Raw genomic sequence first — 22,047 nt, 5'->3', positions numbered from 1 at the left:
TCCTGGAACATAACACCCGTGACAAGTGAGCGAACACTGTATCACTCACAGAAGCTCTTCATAAACAGGAAGAAGACACGCCAAAACTGCTACGCATGCATGCTCGCATGTCCACTCCAAGACCACCAATGTGGGTGGCTCTATCCACGTCAAAAGTGTGGATTTTCACTTATCGAGGCTGGTCCTGGAACATAACACCCGTGACAAGTGAGGGAACACTGTATCACTCACAGAAGCTCTTCATAAACAGGGAGAAGACACGCCATCTCTGCTACGCATGCATGCTCGCATGTCCACCCCAAGATCACAAATGTGGGTGGCTCTATCCATGTCGAAAGCGTGGATTTTCACTTATCAAGGGTGGTCCTGGAACATAACACCCGTGATAAGTGAGAGAACACTGTATCACTCACAGAAGCTCTTCATAAACAGAAAGAAGACATGCCATCACTGCTACGCATGCATGCTCGCATGTCCACCCCAAGACCACAAATGTGGGTGGCTCTATCCACGTCAAAAGCGTGGATTTTCACTTATCGAGGGTGGTCCTGGAACATAACACCCGTGACAAGTGAGGGAACACTGTATCACTCACAGAAGCTCTTCATAAATAGGGAGAAGACACATCAACACTGCTACGCATGCATGCTTGCATGTCCACCCCAAGACCACCAATGTGGGTGGCTCTATCCACGTCGAAAGCGTGGATTTTCACTTTTCAAGGGTGGTCCTGGAGCATAACACCCGTGACAAGTGAGGGAACACTGTATCACTCACAGAAGCTCTTCATAAATAGGGAGAAGACACGTCAACACTGCTACGCATGCATGCTTGCATGTCCACCCCAAGACCACCAATATGGGTGGCTCTATCCACGTCGAAAGCATGGATTTTCACTTTTCAAGGGTGGTCCTGGAACATAACACCCGTGACAAGTGAGGGAACACTGTATCACTCACAGAAGCTCTTCATAAACAGGGAGAAGACACGCCAACACTGCTACGCCTGCATGCCCGCATGTCCACCCCAAGACCACCAATGTGGGTGGCTCTATCCACGTCAAAAGTCACAGCAACAGAATCCAAGGAACCAAGCCAAGGGAGAGGGGGTTGGAAGAAAGAGATGATGAAAGTGCCAGCCATACCGGCTTTGCTCCCTTCCTTGCAGACGAGAAGGCGATCTGGGTGGTCAGGTTTCAGGTGCAAATGCAGAGCGAGAGAGAGTGGGAGGGAAAACGGGGCCAACCCACCGCTAACGTGGAAGGATCATCTGGTTTGTGCTGCCCAAGACGAACCTGCAAAGCTGGAGATCCGTTCCAAGGCATATAGAGCAGGTGAGCTCACCTGCACTCACTTGGCAAGGCTTGCGCTCCTCCTGCCCGCACCGCAAAGTGATGCAGGTGCACCCAGCGCCCTTGCAAAACCCTCACACGCCATCACCTACTTGCACAGAAGGCAGGAAGAAAGGAAAGAGAATCGGTGGCAACATCGCACCATTTATTCCTAGCACCACCCTCATGTTATAACAGCACACGGAGCAGCATCGAATGTTCAACTCCCACCTCGGAGCCATTTCGGCAGCGTCATGTTGCAAAAGGGCACAGAAAAGGAAGGGGGGGAAAAAACCCCTCTCCGGACGCGAAATGCCAACTTCTGTGCATGGCTTGTGGCAGGATGCTTTGTCCGCTGCCAAGATGGAGCTGCTCCAGATGTATTTACAAAGCCTGACACTCCTTAATGGAGAGGCTTTCTCTCCTAAATCAACAAGGCAGCGAGGTCCTGCACAGGATGGAAACAGTTATGGAGAGGAAGAGAGACCCAAATGCACCGGACAGCATTTCAGAGGTGACGTTAACAACTCTCCCGTGCAGTCCTTTAAAAGACAACGACTCTCTCTTCGATGTCTGGGAACAGATACGTTGCAACTACAAACTCCCAGAATGATTTTGCAGGATCATAGAATCCAAGAATTGGAAGAGACCTCCTGGGCCATCCAGTCCAACCCCATTCTGCCAAGAAGCAGGAATATTGCATTCAAATCACCCCTGACAGATGGCCATCCAGCCTATGTTTGAAAGCTTCCAAAGAAGGAGCCTCCACCACACTCTGGGGCAGAGAGTTCCACTGCTGAACGGCTCTCACAGTCAGGAAGTTCTTCCTCATGTTCAGATGGCATCTCCTCTCTTGTAGCTTGAAGCCATTGTTCCCTTGCATCCTAGTCTCCAGGGAAGCAGAAAGGAAGCTTGCTCCCTCTTCCCTGTGGCTTCCTCTCACATATTTATACATGGCCCTCATCATATCTCCTCTCAGCCTTCTCTTCTTCAGGCTAAACATGCGCAGCTCCTTAAGCCGCTCCTCATAGGGCTTGTTCTCCAGACCCTGGATCATTTTAGTTGCCCTCCTCTGGACACATTCCAGCTTGTCAATATCTCTCGTCAGTTGTGGTGCCCAGAATTGGACACAATATTCCAGGTGGTGTGGTCTAACCAAAGCGGAATAGAGCATGGGGAGCATTACTTCCTTAGATCTAGACACTCTGCTCCTATTGATGCAGGCCAAAATCCCATTGGCTTTTTTTGCCGCCACATCACATTCCTGGCTCATGTTTAACTTGTTGTCCACGAGGACTCCGAGATCTTTTTCACATGTATTGCTCTCGAACGAGGCGTCCCCCATTTTGTATCTTTGCATTTCGTTTTTCCTGCCAAAGTGGAGTCTCTTGCATTTGTCCCTGTGGAACTTCATTTTGTTAGTTCTGGCCAATCATCTCTCTAATCTGTCAAGATGGTTTTGAATCCTGCTCCCGTCCTCTGGAGTCTTGGCTCTCCCTCCCCATTTGGTGTTGTCTGCAAACTTGATGATCCTGCCCTCTCGCCCTTCATCTAAGAGTCATTGATGAAGATCCTGATCAGGACCGGGCCCAGACGGAACCCTCCTGATGGCACTCCACTCGTTCCTTCTTTCCAGGATGAAGAGGAGGAAGCCTTGGGGAGAATCACCCTCTGGGTTCGTCCATTTAACCAATTCCAGATCCACCTCACCGTAGTTTTGCCTCGCCCACCTTGGACTAGTTTCCTTGCCAGAAGGTCATGGGGGACCTTGTCAAAGAAGGCCTTCCTGAAATCCAGGTACGCTACATCCACGGCATTCCCCACATCTACCCAGCTTGTAACTCTATTGAAAAAAGAGATCAGATTAATCTCTCCTAAATCAACAAGGCAGTGAGCTCCTGCACATGATGGAAACAGACCAAAGTTATGGAGAGGAAGAGAGACCCAAACCAAAGGCACCGGCCAGCATTTCAGAGGTGACGTTAACAACTCTCCCGTGCAGTCCTTTAAAAGACAACGGCTCTCTCTTGCATGGATGTCTGGGCAACAGATACGTTGCAACTACAAACCCCCAGAATGATTTTGCAGGAGGTGAAGAGGAGATCGTATAACCACTGCGTTAGGTGGGAGAGTACCGACGGTAGCAGGAGGAACACACCTTGGAAGGGTGACAGCACTAAACAGGCAGGCAATAAAGCAATTTCCACAGGCGTAGCCATGTGGGGCGATTGTAGAAACTTGCAGCAGCTTAAATGCTAACTTATCAACACACAAATGGGTTCACATGGGCAAGAGTCCACTTGACTGGGGAAATGACTGAGTCCCCCCAGTCACGTTGCAACTACAAACTCCCAGAATGATGTTGCAGGAGGTGATAAATTTTATGGCGTTGTAAATTAGTTAAATTAGCCTCCACACATAAAGCGGTAACTAAATTTCCTACTTGACAGATAATAATAATAATAATACTTTATTTGTACCCCGCTACCATCTCCCCAAGGGACTCGGTGAGGCTTACATGAGGCCGAGCCCACAATACAACAATAAACAATAGCAACAGTAATACAAAACAATAAATAAACTCACAGGCAGAAAATAAGCAATACACATTAACAATAACACAATGCGTTTAAAAACCTATGGCTGGGCCAAATGTAATAATTAAAAATTTAAAAAATAGTGCTGGGCATGACAAGGTGACAGATAACTAGGATAGAAGTTTTGGAGAGGGATGAAATGTGCAGACAATCTTAAATCACGAATAAAGTGCGTTTAGGGACATATTGCTGGGAGTTTACTTATTCTGGGAAGGCACACTGTAACAACCACGTTTTCAGGCTCCTCCTAAAGACTGCCAGAGTTGAGGCATGCCTAATATCCTTGGGGAGTGAGTTCCAGAGTCGAGGGGCCACCACCAAGAAGGCGCTCTCACTCGTCCCCACCAATTGTGCTTGTGATGGAGGTGGGAGCACGAGCAGGACCATTCCAGATGATCGAAGAGATCGTGTGGGTTCGTACACAGAGATGCGGTCACGCAGGCAGGCAACTGTCTTTTGGGCTGCAAAGGTCGACAGCAAGCTAGACTAACGGCCGGAAGCTCACTCTGATCCAAGCTGGCTTAGAACTCATGACCTCTCAGTCAGTAGTGATTGAATGCAGCTGGCTATCATCTAGCTGCACCACAGCCCGATCCTTTAAATTAGAGAAGCCAGCCTATGGAGACTTCCACGCAAAACCGGTTTTCAAAAATCCACATTTCCGATAGGTTACAGCAGGCGGAAAGTGTGATGGGGCTAAAATTAGATGTGCCAAAGAGCTCCCCCCATGCCTATCCTTGATGAAGGCTGTCAGGTTTTCAAGAAAACAGCAGAAAAATGAAGTTTGAACACAAAACTTGCCTGCAGCAGACTCGCTTCCTTCCCCGTCATCATACCAGTAGCCTCGTTTTAGGGAACACAGCCTGTCAATTGTCAGTCAAACCCTGACATCTGCGAGCAAGGATTCTGGGAAAGGCCAAGAGCGCTTTCCTCGGGAGGCTCAAGGATGTGGCATATGCTCTGCATGCGGAAGGTCCCCACGCCGTGACGGAAAAGGCTGGCTCCCTGACATGCGTTGCCATCGCCCACTAATCCCGAAATGGTGTACAATCTGTTAAGGACATGGAAGCCTTTCAAATGTAACAATAAAACCACGGCTGAAGAAGCAGAACATCAAAACCAAGACACAAAGGGCACCGGAGGGTAAAATATTGCACGGGATCGCTAAAGGTAAGGAGAAGAGCAAAGGTAAAAATGCAAAACGCCCGAAAGGTACGGAAAAAGGCAAAGGTAAACAATGCACAGGTATGCAACTAAGCACTACAGGCATGGAAAAGTTCAAAGGTAGGCATGCAAGGTGCACCGGCATCGTTTTACAGGAAGACTCTGCACTCTTCCTGAATATGGAGCGGCTGCAGATCAATAACCCCAGCTTATGAATCCGTCACTGGGATATTAATTGCCAGCCATGGATTTGTACTGAAGCCTTTGGGACTTGGAGCTCATATCTGTCCATGTAGGCATTTCTAAGCAGAACTGGTGTTCACTTCCTTGCTTTAACTCATCACATAGTTTGAATGAAAAGTAATGCCTCCACCTTTGCAACTCCCTTAACAGATGGTAGTACTGGTATGCAGCAGGTACTGCCTTGTTCAGTAGACTCTCCTCTACAGTTCCATTTTGTAGGGAAGCCCTAGCATGGAACGGTTGTGTTGTTAAAGTGCAAAGTATGGAACCCTGCACAGACGGTCAGTCAATGTGACTTAAGCAACGTATGCGGCAGGTACTGGCTTGTTCAGTAGACTCTCCTCTACAGTTCCATTTTGTAGGGAAGCCCTAGCATGGAACGGTTGTGTTGTTTAAGTGCAAAGTATGGAACCCTGCACAGACGGTCGGTCAATGTGACTTAAGCAACATATGTGGCAGGTACTGGCTTGTTCAGTACTCTCCTCTACAGTTCCATTTTGTAGGGAAGCCCTAGCATGGAACGGTTGTGTTGTTAAAGTGCAAAATATGGAACCCTGCACAGACAGTCGGTCAATGTGACTTAAGCAACGTATGTGGCAGGTACTGGCTTGTTCAGTAGACTCTCCTTTACAGTTCCATTTTGTAGGGAAGCCCTAGCATGAACAGTTGTATTGTCGAAGGCTTTCATGGCCGGAATCCATGGGTTGTTGTAGGTTTTTCTGGGCTATATGGCCATGTTCTGGAGGCAATTTTTCTCCTTTTTCTCCTAGGAGAAAAATCGCCTCCAGAACATGGCCATATAGCCCGGAAAAACCTACAACAACCCATGGAATAGTTGTGTTCTTAAAGTGCGAAGTATGGAACCCTGCGCAGATGATCGGTCAATGCGACTTAAGCAACGTATGCAACAGGTACTGGCTTGTTCAGTAGACTCTCCTCTACAGTTCCATTTTGGAACGGTTGTGTTGTTAAAGTGTGAAGGATGGAACCCTGTGCAGATGGTCAGTCAATGCAACTTAAGCAATGTGAAGTCATTGAATTCTTGACAGCAGAAGGTGTCACCCCAAGGGAGATTCATCAGAGAATGCAAGTTGTTGATGGTGATTGTGTTGATGTGAGTACTGTGCGTCGTTGGGTGAGTAAGTTTAAAGATGTTGAGGTGGGAACATCTGATTTGCGTGACAAAGAGTTGGACGTCCTGTGACAGAAACCACCAAGTTTCACAAGTAAAAGGTTGACAGATTGATTCAGGACGATCGTCATATCACTCAGAGAAATTTCAAGTATAATCGGCATTTCACAAGAATGTGTGGGTCACATTATTGCTTTGCTTGGCTATCGGAAGATCTGTGCACAATGGGTTGTGGAAACAGAGTGTCGACTTCTTCCGTGACAGCACATTCTAAGGATTATTTCTGCATTTGATTTATTAAAATATTCACATCCAAACCCAAGTTACAAAGGTGGAGGCATTACTTTTCATTCAACCCGCGTAGTTGGTTCACATTTATTTTCACAGTTGTTACAACTTTCAGGTGGAACTTGGCTTTGCAACAGTCCTGAACACTTTGAGAAATAATGGAAAATTTGCCTTCTAGCTTGCCTGTGAGGTCATTGTGTCTCCAGAGAGCTGCAGGGCAGGAAATCATAGAATCAAAGAGAGTTTACCTGTCCGAACGGATTCTCCCCTATGAACCATCAAGGCTATTAAGATTTTCCGGGGGGGGGGGGCTGCTCTCGGTCCCACCACCCTCGCAATCATGGTTGGTGGGGATGAGAGACAGGGCCTTCTCGGTGGTGGCTCCCCAGCTTTGGAACTCCCTCCCACTAGAGGTCAGATCTGCCCCCTACCTCCTGACGTTCAGGAAATTACTAAAAACCTGGCTCTGGAATGTGGCATTCGAGGACTGAACCTAGAACCTTTCCCTTTGATGAATTACGATGAACTGTGACTACGAGCATGACTATGACTATGACTGGACTGACGATTTGGCTTAGGAAACTGTAATGATGATGTATTGTTGAAGGCTTCTCCAGGCCAATGGATACTCCACCTCAGACATCAGAAGAGCTGCAAGACCACGAACAAGCCACGAGAGTACAGACCAAGATCCATCCAGAGGGAAAGTGTTCCTGCCAGACATCAAGGGAACCACTGATCGCATAGGGAAGCTGATGAGGAAACACAACATACAAACTATCTACAAACCCACCAAGAAAATCCAACAAATGCTCCGTTCAGCAAAGGACAAGAGGGATCCTCTCACCTCTGCAGGAGTCTACCATTGTATACCATGCAGCTGTGGACAAGTCTACATAGGGACCACCAAACACAGCGCCCAGACACGCATCAAGGAACATGAAAGGCACTGCAAACTACTTCAACCAGAGAAGTCAGCCATAGCAGAGCACCTGAGGAACCAGCCTGGACACAGCATAGTATTTGAGAACACAGAAATGCTGGACCACGCTCACAACCACCATGTCAGGCTACACAGAGAAGCCATTGAAATCCACAAGAAGCATGTGGATAATGTCAACAGAAAGGAGGAGACCATGAAAATGAACAACATCTGGCTACCAGTATTAAAAAACTCAAAAATTATAACAGCTAAACAACAGAGAGGAAAAAACCAGGCACAGATTAACACCTCCCAGCAACAGATTTTCCCAGGCTCAGGCAGGCCTTCAAATGCTAATGAAGGTGATCAGCCAAACATTCACACCTAACTGCAGCAGGGAAGAGCTCCTTGCCCCACCCCAGCCATTCCACAGATATATAAACCCATTTTTCCTACTTCCAACAGACCTCACAACCTCTGAGGATGCTTGCCATAGATGCAGGCGAAACGTCAGGAGAAATGCCTCTAGAACATGGCTCTATAGCCCGAAAAAACCCACAAGAACCTTGTAATGATGATGTATTTACTGTACTGTATTGTACTATTTTAATATGTAATGATTTGTACTTGTTGTCTTTTATATGATTGTATTTTATATATGCTGTAAACCGACCTGAGTCCCTCGTCGAGGTTGAGAAGGCCGGTATAGAAAACCTCTAAATAAATAAATAAATAAAATCCGGGGCGCAAGGGGCCAGCTGAAGGACCACCACCTCCTTCAATCCACGCCTGATGCACAGAGGAGGCTCCAGAGACCACTTCAGCACGGCCAGAGTGCCCACTTTCTCCCCATCATCTCTCCCGAGCCAAGACCAGCAATTAACTGACGGTGATTGTGCCGCTTGGCAGCAAAGAATGGGCAAGAGCAAGGCTCCGCGTCAGAGCCCTCGTTGGCGCCTGCCAATAATAAACACAACGGAGGAGGCACCCATTTGAATGCAGTTCCTTGGCCAAACTGGCCTGCGAGGACCACCTATAAATCCAGCACTCGTTGGGAAATGCTTGTCCCACGCTAATTTATAAATTACGGTTTGTTTGGGGGAGGTTGGGGGGGGGGGAGGAAACAGGGCCAAATATGGTAACAACACTCAGAGACTACACAGAGAAGCCATTGAAATCCACAAGCATGTGGACAATTTCAACAGAAAGGAAGAGACCATGAAAATGAACAAAATCTGGCCACCAGTATTAAAAAACTCTAAAATTACAACAGCAAAACAGCAGAGAGGAAACAAACAAGGACATCTAATCACCTCTCAACAAAAATTTGTTCCAGGCTCAGGCAGGCCTTCAAATGCTAATGAGGGTGATCAGTTGAAACATTCACACCTAGCTCCAGCAGACAAGAGTCCTTTGTTCCACCCTGGTCATTCCACAGATATATAAACCCATTGTCCTAATTCCAACAGACCTCACAACCTCTGAGGATGCTTGCCATAGATGCAGGCGAAACGTCAGGAGAAAATGCCTCTAGAACATGGCCATATAGCCCGAAAAAACCCACAAGAACCTAACACTCAGAGAATTCGATGCATTGAACATCAATTATCCATCACATTTTATTTATTTATTTATTTACAGTGTTTATATCCCGCCTTTCTCACCCCGCAGGGGACTCAGGGCGGATACATGGCAAACATTCAATGCCAGAGACACACAACATATATAGACAGACACTCAGAGGAACGAAATGGGAAGGCCCCTCCTGGAACGAAAATGGACTCGAAACGAAAGGCAGGCGGGAGTGGGTACCGGCTCCAAGCCTGCTTTTCGGATCGAATTCCGTGCACACAGGCCCAAAGTGTTGGGGCCTGGCAAGGCCCGCAGCTGGACGCCGAGTAAGGAGCACTCCTTACTCAGTGCTCAGGTGCATGCACCCCACTGCTTTGGATCCACAGGTGCAGGCTTTGGGCATACACGCCCGGGCTTCGCAGGGCTTGCAGCCAAGCACCAAGTAAGGAGCGCTCCTTACTCAGAGGCAGGCTCTGCCAGGCTCAAAGCCTGAACTATAGGCCCGGGCACTTGGGGCTACAGGTGAAGTTCCCCTGAGAGAAAACAATCAGGGCCAGCTAACACTTCTGGGAGCCCCCGGTGGCACTAGGTTAAACTGCTGAGGTGCTAAATTTGTTAACCAAAAGGTCACAGGTTTGAATCCAGGGAGCAGTGTGAGCTTCTGCTGTTAGCCCCAGCTTCTGTCAACCTAGCAGTTTGAAAACATGCAAATGTGAGTAGATCAATAGGTACTGCTCCAGTGGGAAGGTAACGGCACTCCTTGCTGTTATCAGCCACATCAGTTATCAGCCTTACAGGGAGTGGTCAACCCTCCTGTTTAAGGAGCTCCATTGGCTGCTGTTCATTTTCCGGTCCCAATTCAAGGTGCAGGTTCTTACCTACAAAGCCCTAAGCGGTTTGGGACCCGCCTACCTGCGTGACCGTTTCTCTGTGTACGAACCCACACGATCTCTTCGATCATCTGGAGAGGCCCTGCTCACACTCCCACCACCATTGCAAGCACGATTGGTGGGGATGAGGGAGAGAGCCTTCTCAGTGGTGGCCCCTCGACTCTGGAACTCACTCCCCAAGACATTAGGCATGCCCCAACTCTGGCAGTCTTTAGGAGGAGCCTGAAAATGTGGTTGTTCCAGTGTGCCTTCCCAGAATAAGGAAACTCACAGCAATATGTCCCTAAATGCACTTTATTAGTGATTTAAGATTGTCTGCACATTTCATCCCTCTCCAAAACTTCTATCCTAGTTATATGTCACTTTGTCATGCCTAGAACTATCGGAGTGAGCTTCCAGCCATTAGTCTACCTTGCTTTCGACCTTTGCAGCCCAAAAGACAGTTGCCTACCTGTGTGACCGCATCTCTGTGTACGAACCCACACGATCTCTTCAATCATCTGGAGAGGCCCTGCTCACCCTCCCACCACCATCGCAAGCACGATTGGTGGGGACGAGAGAGAGAGCCTTCTCGGTGGTGGCCCCTCGACTCTGGAACTCACTCCCCAAGACATTAGGCATGCCCCAACTCTGGCAGTCTTTAGGAGGAGCCTGAAAATGTGGTTGTTCCAGTGTGCCTTCCCAGAATAAGGAAACTCACAGCAATATGTCCCTAAATGCACTTTATTAGTGATTTAAGTTTGTCTGCAGACTCATCCCCCTTCAAAACACTATCTCAGTTCCATGTCACCTTGTCATGCCCAGCATTTATTTTAACATTTTAATTATTACATTTGGCCCAGCCATAGGTTTTTAAACTCGTTGTGTTACTGTTAATGTTTATTGCTTATTTTTGCTTATGAGTTATTTATTGCTTTGTATTATTGTTGTTATTGTTTATTGTTGTATTGTGGGCTTTGCCTCATGTAAGCCGCACCGAGTCCCTTGGGAAGATGGTAGTGGGGGACAAATAAAGTATTATTATTATTATTATTACATCACCTTGGAGGTGTCTATGGACGAAGCCAGCTCTTTGGCTTAGAAATGGAGATGAGCACCAGAGTCCCAGAGGTAGACACGACTAGGCGGAATGTCACGGGAAAACTTTTACTTTTACCTATAACACTTCCAAACAAAGGACCCCCCCAGGCAGGAAGCAGCCAGACCTTGAAGCTGCAAGGCTATCAAATGCTAATCAAGCTGGCCAATTGCAACATTCACACTTGCCTCAAACAGATCGCTTTGAGTCCCCCTTGGGGTGAGAAAAGTGGTATACAAATACTGTAAATAAATTAAATAAATACTCCCACCCTGGACATCATTCCACAGGGATATACACCCCACTTGCCTCCAACAGACCTCACAACTTCTGAGGATGCCTGCCATAAACGTGGTCAGAACGTCAGGAGAGAATGCTTCTGGAACATGGCAAGACAGCCCAGAAAACTCACAGTGATCCAACGATTCTGGACACGAAAGCCTTCGAAAACACAGTTTCCAGGTTGTCAGACTTAGCAATCCTAATGGAGGAAAATGACCCAATCCTCTCGAAAATACACACAGGAATAAAACCTCAATGGAAAAAAGCCTTAATTTCCGTTCCGCTGCCCTCTCCCTAAAACACAATGTAACACACATATTTCTTGCGCACGTAAGTGACACATCAGGGGAAGGAGCCGCTGGACGGAGCCGCGCTTGGCCTTCCCGACATATAAAACTCAACTTGGATGAATTAGTGCCTAGTTAAACAGCATATAATTTACATTTTGTTGTATCCATCAGGCTCTTTATGACGAAGCACGCCAAAGCCGCAACATACAAGAGGAACGGCACTAAGTCATTTCCCATCCAGAGACAACGGTCGGCGGTCAACAAGGAGAGAGTCTCTCGAAATGAGCGAGATGCTGAGTTTCGTAGGAGATGAGAAATTCCACGCGCAAATATCTGGCAACGAAAGAGCAGCAACAGCAAGGAAACATACCGTCAAGAGAGCTGCACACCCGACGGAGACGTCCGCACCACAACAAGTTGTGACCACCGCTGTTCTTTATGAGTCCAGGCAAAGGGGCCTGCGGGAACCTGATGGCTTCGGCCAAGAGCGGCCCGGCCAGTTTAGGGGCTGAGCGGCTGGACCGGGAATACCGACAGGCACTGAAACGACAACACCACAATATCTGAGAGGGAGAACTTGGCTCCGAGTAAAGGATCCGACTCCAGGCGTCACGCTGGAAAAGTCAGTGCTTTGCAAACCACGTTTGGACACTCTTGTTCAGGGTTTCCCAACCTTCCTAATGCACTTTTGCTACTGTTATGCATCGTTATGTAAATATTCGATAGGCGGCATGGATCTACCTTGTCTCCTGTGCTATACTAATAATATAATATAATACAATATGTTGTATATACTGTATATACTCGAGTATAAGCCCCTTTTTTAGGCTGAAAAAGCTCCCCTCGGCTTATACTCGAGTCAAGATTATTTATTATTTTACTCTGTTATTGGTATTATTTTTATTTCATGTATTATTTTACTCTCTTTATTATTATTACATTTACAGTATTTTACCCTATTATTATTATTATTACATTTATTATTTTACACTATTTATGATTATTATTACATTTATTATTTTACTTTATTACTATTGCATTTATTATTCTACTCTATTATTACATTTATTATTCTACTCTATTATTATTGTTATTATTGCATTTCCATTATTCTACTTTATTATTATTATTATATTTATTATTTTACTCTCTTTATTATTGTTGGAAGGATACGTAAGTACATTTACATTGATGATATGCAATGATTTAATCAGAGTTAGGAAGTCTTATCTCTAATTACACTTTTATGTAAATATTAAAAAACATTTCACCTCCTGATGCCTCAATTAATGTAATTTTATTGGTATCTATTTTTATTTTGAAATTTACCTGTAGCTGCATTTCCCACCCTCGGCTTATACTCGAGTCAATATGTTTTCCCAGTTTTTTGTGGTAAAATTAGGTGCCTTGGCTTATATTCGGGTCGGCTTATACTCGAGTATATACAGTACATATAATATTTAGAATATTTCAATGTAATACAGTATAATACCAATAGTAATACGATATTATAATTATATATATTATATTACATGTAATATTACCAATAATATTACAATATAATGGTATAGCTTTTGCCTGCCACTTTTGGACTCTTGCTTGCTGAGGTGTTCCTGCAAGTATCTCTGTAGATCTTAGGAAGCTATATCTTGATTTAAGGCATTGGCGTGCTGGCTGATATCCCAACAAAGGATGGCCCCAAGATGTCAGTGCCTTGTTTCTTTATTTCCACCAAATTACTGCTTTACTTTCCACTCAATTTCTTGACCAATGTGAATATAATACTACTACTAAAAATAATAATACAATATTATAATTATATATTTTATATTACATGTAATATTACCAATAATAATATTACAATATAACGGTATAGCTTTTGCCTGCCACTTTTGGACTCTTGCTTGCTCAGGCGTTCCTGCAAGTATCTCTGTAGATCTTAGAAAGCTATATCTTGATTTAAGGCATAGGCGTGCTGGCTGAAATCCGAATAAAGGATGGGCCCGAGATGTCACTGCCTTGTTTGTTTATTTCCACCAAATTACTGCTTTACTTTCCACTCAGTTTCTTGACCGATGTGAATATAATGCTGCTACTACTGCTAATAATAATACAATATTATAATTATATATTTATATTGCATGTAATATTACTAATAATATTACAATATAACGGTATAGTACGATATAGTAATATATAATACTGATATTGTATTATGCTAAGAATATAATTTATTGTATGTATATATATCTTGTGAGCTGCTCTGAGTCCCCTTTGGGGTGAGAAGAGCGGCATCTAAATTTCGTAAATAAATAAAAATAAATATTTGCATTCATTGGACCAAATTTGACACAAATACCCGATATGCCCAAATTTGAATACTGGTGGGGTTGGGGGGGGGGGGTTGTCATTTGGGAGTTGTAGTTGCTGGGATTTATAGTTCACCTCCAATCAAAGAGCATTCTGAACCCCACCAACGACAGAATTGGGCCAAACTTCCCACATAGAAACACTATTCCTTGAAGGGATTCACTTGTGTGCGCCTCCCTCCAGCCTCGCATGCTCTCCCTCTCACCCCGTGCTGCCATGCGCTGAGCACACCTGCTCACCCCTTCCTACTTGGAGACTCAGAAACAGCCCCCCCTTGTCTGAGAGACCAGCCAATAACAGCGAAGGAGGGGTTCTGATGGGACGATTCCCCCTCTGTTTCCAAAAAGGAAGAGAAGGACAGGTGGAGAGATCTTCAGCCTTCTCTGCCAAAGGGTTTCCTAAGACCGCCAGAAATACCGTATATTCCGGAATATAAGACGACTGGGCGTATAAGACGACCCCAAACTTTTCCAGTTAAAATATAGAGTTTGGGATATACTCGCTGTATAAGACGACCCCTCTTCCAACACACACCAAATAAAAATTTTAAAAGCATGAGATTTGATTTCAATATGGTAATTTTCCTATTACTGTTCCTCCTTCTCTGCCTCTCAGCTCTCAGCGAGATCTGACAGGCAGAGGAGGAGGGATGGTAATAGGATACAAGGGCAGGCCAGACAGGTAAAAGAGGTGTGTTTGTCTGGGCCCAGAGCCACTCTATCTCTTTTTTTCCATACCCCAGGCGCCCCGGACGCCTGCAGCTTGCTCTGCCCTTCACTTACACCTTCCCGGTGAGGCGCCCCTTCACCTCACCATCGGGATTTCATTAAGTCCACGAATCCTGATGAATGGATTTTTTTCTACCGTACTTGTACAGTGCTGCCCTTAATGCTTCCCCCACAATATGCAGCAACCACAGATTCTCCAATCCGGATTGGAAGTTTCAGCACCCGCTCTATAAGACGACTCCCAGCATATAAGACTACTCCTGCATATACGACAACTCCCGCGTATAAGACGACTTCCGTGTATAATTATAATTATAATTTATTATTAACTTTATTTATACCCCGCAAAATCTCCCGAAGGACTCAATGCGGCTTACAAAGGCCGAGGCCGCCGACAACAACAACATACAGTAAAACTCATAAGCAAATAATAAAGCATCAAGCAAAACAATAGAACAGTAAAACAATGACACCTGACTTTTGAGAAGATTTTCTTGGGTTAAAAAGTAGTCTTATATGCCAGAATATACGGTATATGTTTTCTGATAGTCTCTGGCACCGGGACTGTGGCGCAGCTGGCTGAGTGTCAACTGCATTAAGATCACTCTGACCAAAAGGTCATGAGTTCAAAGCCAGCCCGGGTTGGAGTGGGCTTCCAACCAATTGTGTAGCCTGTTGGTTATGATTCCACTATGAGACGAAGCGGATTTTTAGTGTAACTTTGTAATTGTTGTATTGTTTATAGGTTGTTGTAATTGCCTCTTTGTAAACTGCTTTTTATATGTGTTGTACACCGCCATGAGTCGCCCTAAAGGGCTGAGAATGGCGGTTAATAAATGCATCAAATAAATAAATAAATAAATAAATTCCACCCCATACCTCTGACTTATGGGAGTATAGTATTGAGTTATGATGGGTTAGAGAGGTGGAAAAACGAGCCTTGCAATGCCCTCTTTCCCTGTGTTTCCCTGTGTTCAGACATCCCGGAGAGAAATTATTCTGCAGAGAAATGCATGGGGTTGCAAGAGCAAAGAAAACACGTTTCCTGGGCAGAAAAGACATTTTCTTTGGAAGGAACATTGCTGCTTGTTCAAGAATTACGTTTTCTGAGCAGAATACGGTTCTTTGTCCAACCAAGGGTGTGGCTAGACCGAGCACGGGGAAACTTTCAAACTTGGGGGCCGTATGCTGGAGCGCGTGGGGTGGGGTGGGGGTTTCTCCCCAAGACCCCTCCTTGCCCTTTCGTCCCCCTCCTCTTCTCTTTTGGAGGCAGAAAGTGAAGGAAAGACGGGAAATGTTTGGGTCACAAAAGGGTTGGCCTTCATCAGGATGAGATGGTGGACAGGAGAGGAAAAGTATAGTCCTTAGACCCCATCTTGCCTACTCGTGATATAGTATCCTAGAGCTGGGAGAGACCCCCAAGGGCCATCCAGTCCAGCCCCCTGCCACGCAGGAAGGCACAATCAAAGCACTCCCGATAGACAACCTCTGCGGAAAAGCCTCCAGAGAAGGAGGCTCCATCACACTTCCAAGCAGCCCAGGCCACTCACTGAGCTGCTTAGCTTGTTGATCGAAAGGTCGTAGGTTCGATTCCGGGGAGCGGCGTAAGCTTCCGCTGTCAGCCCTAGCTTCTGCCAACCTAGCAGTTCAGAAACATGCAAATGTGAGTAGATCAATAGGTACCTCTCCGGCGGGAAGGTAACGGCACTCCATGCAGTCATGCCTATGGCCACATGACCTTGGAGGTGTCTACGGACAACGCCGGCTCTTCGGCTTAGAAATGGAGATGAGCACCACACCCCAGAGTCAGACATGACTGGACTTAATGTCAGGGGACTACCTTTACCTTTTTTTAATAATAACCCCCAAGGGCCATCCAGTCCACCCCCCTGCCACGCAGGAAGGCACAATCAAAGCACTCCCGATAGACAACCTCTGCAGAAAAGCCTCCAGAGAAGGAGGCTCCATCACACTTCCAAGCAGCCCAGGCCACTCACTGAGCTGCTTAGCTTGTTGATCGAAAGGTCGTAGGTTCGATTCCGGGGAGCGGCGTGAGCTTCCGCTGTCAGCCCTAGCTTCTGCCAACCTAGCAGTTCGAAAACATGCAAATGTGGGTAGATCAATAGGTATCGCTCCGGCGGGAAGGTAACGGCGCTCCATGCAGTCATGCCAGCCACATGATCTTGGAGGTGTCTACGGACAACGCCGGCTCTTCGGCTTAGAAATGGAGATGAGCACCACACCCCAGAGTCAGACATGACGGACTTAATGTCAGGGGACTACCTTTACCTTTTTTTAATAATAACCCCCAAGGGCCATCCAGTCCACCCCCCTGCCACGCAGGAAGGCACAATCAAAGCACTCCCGATAGACAACCTCTGCGGAAAAGCCTCCAGAGAAGGAGGCTCCATCACACTTTCAAGCAGCCCAGGCCACTCACTGAGCTGCTTAGCTTGTTAATCGAAAGGTCGTAGGTTCGATTCCGGGGAGCGGCGTAAGCTTCCACTGTCAGCCCTAGCTTCTGTCAACCTAGCAGTTCGAAAACATGCAAATGTGAGTAGATCAATAGGTACCGCTCCGGCGGGAAGGTAACGGCGCTCCATGCAGTCATGCCAATGGCCACATGATCTTGGAGGTGTCTACGGACAACGCTGGCTCTTTGGCTTAGAAATGGAGATGAGCACCACACCCCAGAGTCAGACATGACTGGACTTAATGTCAGGGGACTACCTTTACCTTTTTTAATAATAACCCCCAAGGGCCATCCAGTCCACCCCCCTGCCACGCAGGAAGGCACAACCAAAGCACTCCCGATAGACAGCCTCTGTGGAAAAGCTTCCAGAGAAGGAGGCTCCACCACACTTCCAAGCAGCCCAGGTTACTTTCCAGGAATCATCATCATCATCATCTTTATTTATACCTCGCCACCATCTTTCCAAAGGGGACTCGGAGCAGCGTACATGAGGCCAAGCCCAGCGATACATTACAGCAACATAAAATCTAAACAACAAAATAGCATCACAATAAAATAAATAAACCAATCGAGTAAAATAAACATAATGGAAAATAAAACACAGTGGGCAGGCCAAATGCACGACATAAAATGCACAACATCATCTTTTCAGTCTTGCCATTCAAAACCATTGCTCCCTTGTGCCATCTGGCAGACAGCACAGGGTGACAAAGGCAAGGACAAACAGATTGAAGGGTAGTTTTTATCCTAGAGCTGTCGTCATGTTGAACTCTGTGGGTTTGCACTGATGTGGCTTTAGGGGATGTGCGGTGACGTGTGTTTGTGTGTGTAAGGAAAGGGGTGTTGTTTTGTGGTGTGTGTAGGGGAAGGCATATAATTTCATTGTGTAATAGCACAATGAAAGATAAAGGTACTCTACTCCCGGTGGCACAGCGGGTTAAAGTGCTGAGCTGCTGAATTTGCTGACTGGAAGGTCGGTATTTCGAATTCAGGGAGCGGGGTAAGCTCCCACTGTTAGCCACAGCTCCTGCCAAACTAGCAGATCGAAAACATGTACATGTGAGTAGATCAATAGATACTGCTCCGATGGGAAAGTGATGGCACTCCATGCAGTCATGCTGGCCACATGACTTAGGAGAGGTCTAACGCCGGCTCTTCAGCTTATTTATTCATTTACTGCACTAGCCCTCCCCTGCTACGCATTGCTGTGGCCCACATGGGGGTTCTGTGTGGGAGGTTTGGCCCAATTCTATTGGTGGGGTTCACAATGCTCTGTGATTGTAGGTGAACTATAAATCCCAGCAACTACAACTCCCAAATGTCAAGATTCTATTTTCCCCAAACTCCACCAGTGTTCACATTTGGGCATATTGAGCATTCGTGTAGAGTTTGGTCCAGATCCATCATTCTTTGAGTCCACAGTGATCTCTGGATGTCAGTGAACTACAACTCCAAAACCAAAGGACATTACCCACCAAACCCTTCCAGTATTTTCTGTTGGTCAGGGGAATTTTGTGCGCCAAGTTCGGTTCAGTCCCATCGTTGGTGGGGTTCAGAATGCTCTTTGATTGTAGGTGAACTATAAATCCCAACAACTACAACTCCCAAATGACAAAATAATTTTTTCTGAGTGAAGGACATACATTGGGTTGTTAGGCGTCTTGTGCCCAAATTTGGTGTCAATTCGTCCAGTGGTTTTTGAGCTCTGTTAATCCCACAAATGAACATTACATTTTATTTATATAGATGATGATGATGATGGTGATGATGATGATGATGATTATCCAACCATTCCATTTTCCTATGTCTGTTACACTGTATTTGCAAATGCCTGCTCAAAAAGCCAAGTTTTAGCTCTCTTCCGAAATGTTAAAAGGGAGATGGCCGATCTGATGTTAAAAGGGAGAGGGGCCGATCCGAGGGGCCACCACTGAGAAGGCCCTGTCTCTCGTCCCCGCCAGCTGTGCTTGTGACAAAGGTGGGACCAAGAACGGGGCCTCCCTAGAAGAATTATTTAGCAATTTTGTATGCCGGTCTTCTTCTCCCCTCTATTGGGGGACTCGGGCCGGTTTCCAACAATAAAATCACAAAACAATCATTAAAAACATCATATAACATATTCAATTAAAACGTTATAATAGCAAAATGCAATCACATAACAACAATGGTCAATCGCCATAGTGAATTCGTTGTCCATCATTCATCGTCATCTATCCGATCACAGAAATATTGATTCACTCGTCGAAAGCCAAACCCCATAGCCAGGTTTTCACCCGTTTTCTAAACGACAGAATGGAGGGGGCAGTTCTGATCTCCAGTGGGAGAGAGTTCCAGAGTTGAGGGGCCACCACTGAGAAGGCTGGGTAGATGCGGGGAATGCTGTGGATGTAGCGTACCTGGATTTCAGTAAGCCCTTCGACAAGGTCCCCCATGACCTTCTGGCAAGGAAACTAGTCCAATGTGGGCTAGGCAAAACTACGGTGAGGTGGATCTGTAATTGGTTAAGTGGACGAACACAGAGAGTGCTCACTAATGCTTCCTCTTCATCTTGGAAAGAAGTGACAAGTGGAGTGCCACAAGCAGTGTTCCGTCCTGGGCCCGGTCCTGATCAGGATCTTTATTAATGACTGAGATGAAGGGCTAGAAGGCAGGATCATCAAGTTTGCAGACGACACCAAATTGGGAGGGATAGCCAATAGTCCAGAGGACAGGAGCAGGATTCAAAACGATCTTGACAGATTAGAGAGATGGGCCAAAACTAACAAAATGAAGTTCAACAGTGACAAATGCAAGATACTCCACTTTGGCAGAAAAAATGAAATGCAAAGATACAGAATGGGGGACGATGCCTGGCTCGAGAGCAGTACGTGTGAAAAAGATCTTGGAGTCCTCGTGGACAACAAGTTAAACATGAGCCAGGAATGTGATGTGGTGGCAAAAAAAGCCAATGGGATTTTGGCCTCAGGCATCAAGAGGAGCCTAGTGTCTAGATCTAAGGAAGTAATGCTCCCCATGCTCTATTCTGCTTTGGTTAGACCACATCTGGAATATTGTGTCCAATTCTGGGCACCACCATTCAAGAGAGATATTGACAAGCTGGAATGTGTCCAGAGGAGGGCGACTAAAATGATCAAGGGTCTGGAGAACAAGCCCTATGAGGAGCGGCTTAGGGAACTGGGCATGTTTAGCCTGAAGAAGAGAAGGCTGAGAGGAGATATGATAGCCATGTATAAATATGTGAGAGGAAGCCACAGGGAGGAGGAGGGAGCAAGCTTGTTTTCTGCTTCCTTGGAGACTAGGATGCAATGGAACAATGGCTTCAAACTACAAGAGAGGAGATTCCATCTGAACACGAGGAAGAACTTCCTGACTGTGAGAGCCGTTCAGCAGTGGAACTCTCTGCCCCGGAGTGTGTTGGAGGCTCCTTCTTTGGAAGCTTTTAAGCACAGGCTGGATGGCCATTTGTCAGGGGTGATTTTAATGCAATATTCCTGCTTCTTGGCAGAATGGGGGTGGACTGGAGGATGGCCCAGGAGGTCTCTTCCAACTCTTTGATTCTATGATTCTATGATTCTAAGGCCATGTCCCTCGTCCCCACCAGACGTGCTTGCGAGGCCGGTGGGACCGAGAGCAGGGCCCCTCCAGACTATCTTAACAACCTAGATGGTTCGTAGGGGAGAATCCGTTCAGACAGGTAAACTGGGCCGGAGTCGTTTAGGGCTTTATAGGTCAACACCAGCACTTTGAATTGTGCTCGGAAGCTGATTGGCAGCCAGTGAAGCTGGTGCAACAGAGGAGTCGTATGCTCCCTGTACCCTGCTCATGTTAGCATTCTGGCTGCCGCACGTTGGACTAGTTGGAGCTTCCGGGCAGTCTTCATAGGCAACCCCATGTAGAGAGCGTTGCAGTAATCTAAACGGGATGTAACCAAAGCATGATCTTAAAGGCTTAGGAATATCGATGAGCACCAGAGTCCCAGAGTCAGGCACGACTCTGGGAAAACCTTTACCTCTTCTATTCTATGAGATGGCCTTTGTGGGCAGAAGGAGCAGACAGGTGCGTGTCCTTCTACTCTCCTCCGTGCAAGAATCCTTCTGCCCAAGGCCCAGACCGGAGAGGCGGGGCTGGGAAATGCCGATGGGGAAAGTGCCTCCTGAAAGCCTTGCTAAGTACCTTACCAGATGCCCGGCCTGGGCTCAGCGGCATCTCGAGTGACCTCCCCTTTGGCCCGAGCTTTTCTCCCCTCCCGGCTGTGCTTCCTTCTCTTTTTCCCACCTCCCGAAAGCCAAGCCTCCAAAGTACAGTTGGTTCCTGCAGCAGTGTGGGAAAGTGTGTGGGTGCCTTACGAGGTGGCGGCAAAAAAAGTGTGGCTTCTATTAAAAGCAGCGCCGGGTTTTTTTCTCTCTTCCTTTCTTCCCATCTTGCATAAGGTTGCAGAAAAGGAAGGAGGAGGAGGAGGAGGAGGAGAAAAGGCCTGACACCCACCGGGGCGAGATAATGTCACTTCCCAGCTTGGAAGGGATCAAGGTCTTCCAAGCAGGGCACCAGTGATGGCTTGGAAGGGCTTTGACAAAACAGGAATCTACACTGCATCCAGGAGAAAGGACTCGGTTACCATTAGAACAGCGTCTCTCAACCTGGGAGTCATGAGGGAGTGTCAAAGGGGTTGCCAAAGACCATCAGTATTT

General features: G+C 46.6%; 1 protein-coding gene across 9 annotated transcripts in view; it reads right to left on the bottom strand.

The window, feature by feature from the left end:
* STRBP (spermatid perinuclear RNA binding protein) overlaps positions 1-22,047 on the bottom strand; it is a 160,742-nt gene that overhangs the window by 119,199 nt on the left and 19,496 nt on the right. For 6 of the 9 annotated variants that reach the window (XM_067471753.1, XM_067471750.1, XM_067471744.1 and 3 more), the window contains one exon: positions 12,159-12,328. The exons of 2 other annotated variants lie outside the window; for them this stretch is intronic. The gene's annotated coding sequence lies outside the window, so the exon portion shown is untranslated. Of the gene's footprint in view, positions 1-1,144; positions 1,167-12,158; positions 12,329-22,047 lie in introns of those variants that run through there. One more of the 9 variants, XM_067471749.1, reaches the window with a different exon arrangement.

This window comes from Anolis sagrei, chromosome 11 (assembly GCF_037176765.1).
Source record: "Anolis sagrei isolate rAnoSag1 chromosome 11, rAnoSag1.mat, whole genome shotgun sequence".
NCBI lineage: Eukaryota > Metazoa > Chordata > Lepidosauria > Squamata > Dactyloidae > Anolis > Anolis sagrei.
This window is presented reverse-complemented; position numbering and strand designations above follow the sequence as displayed.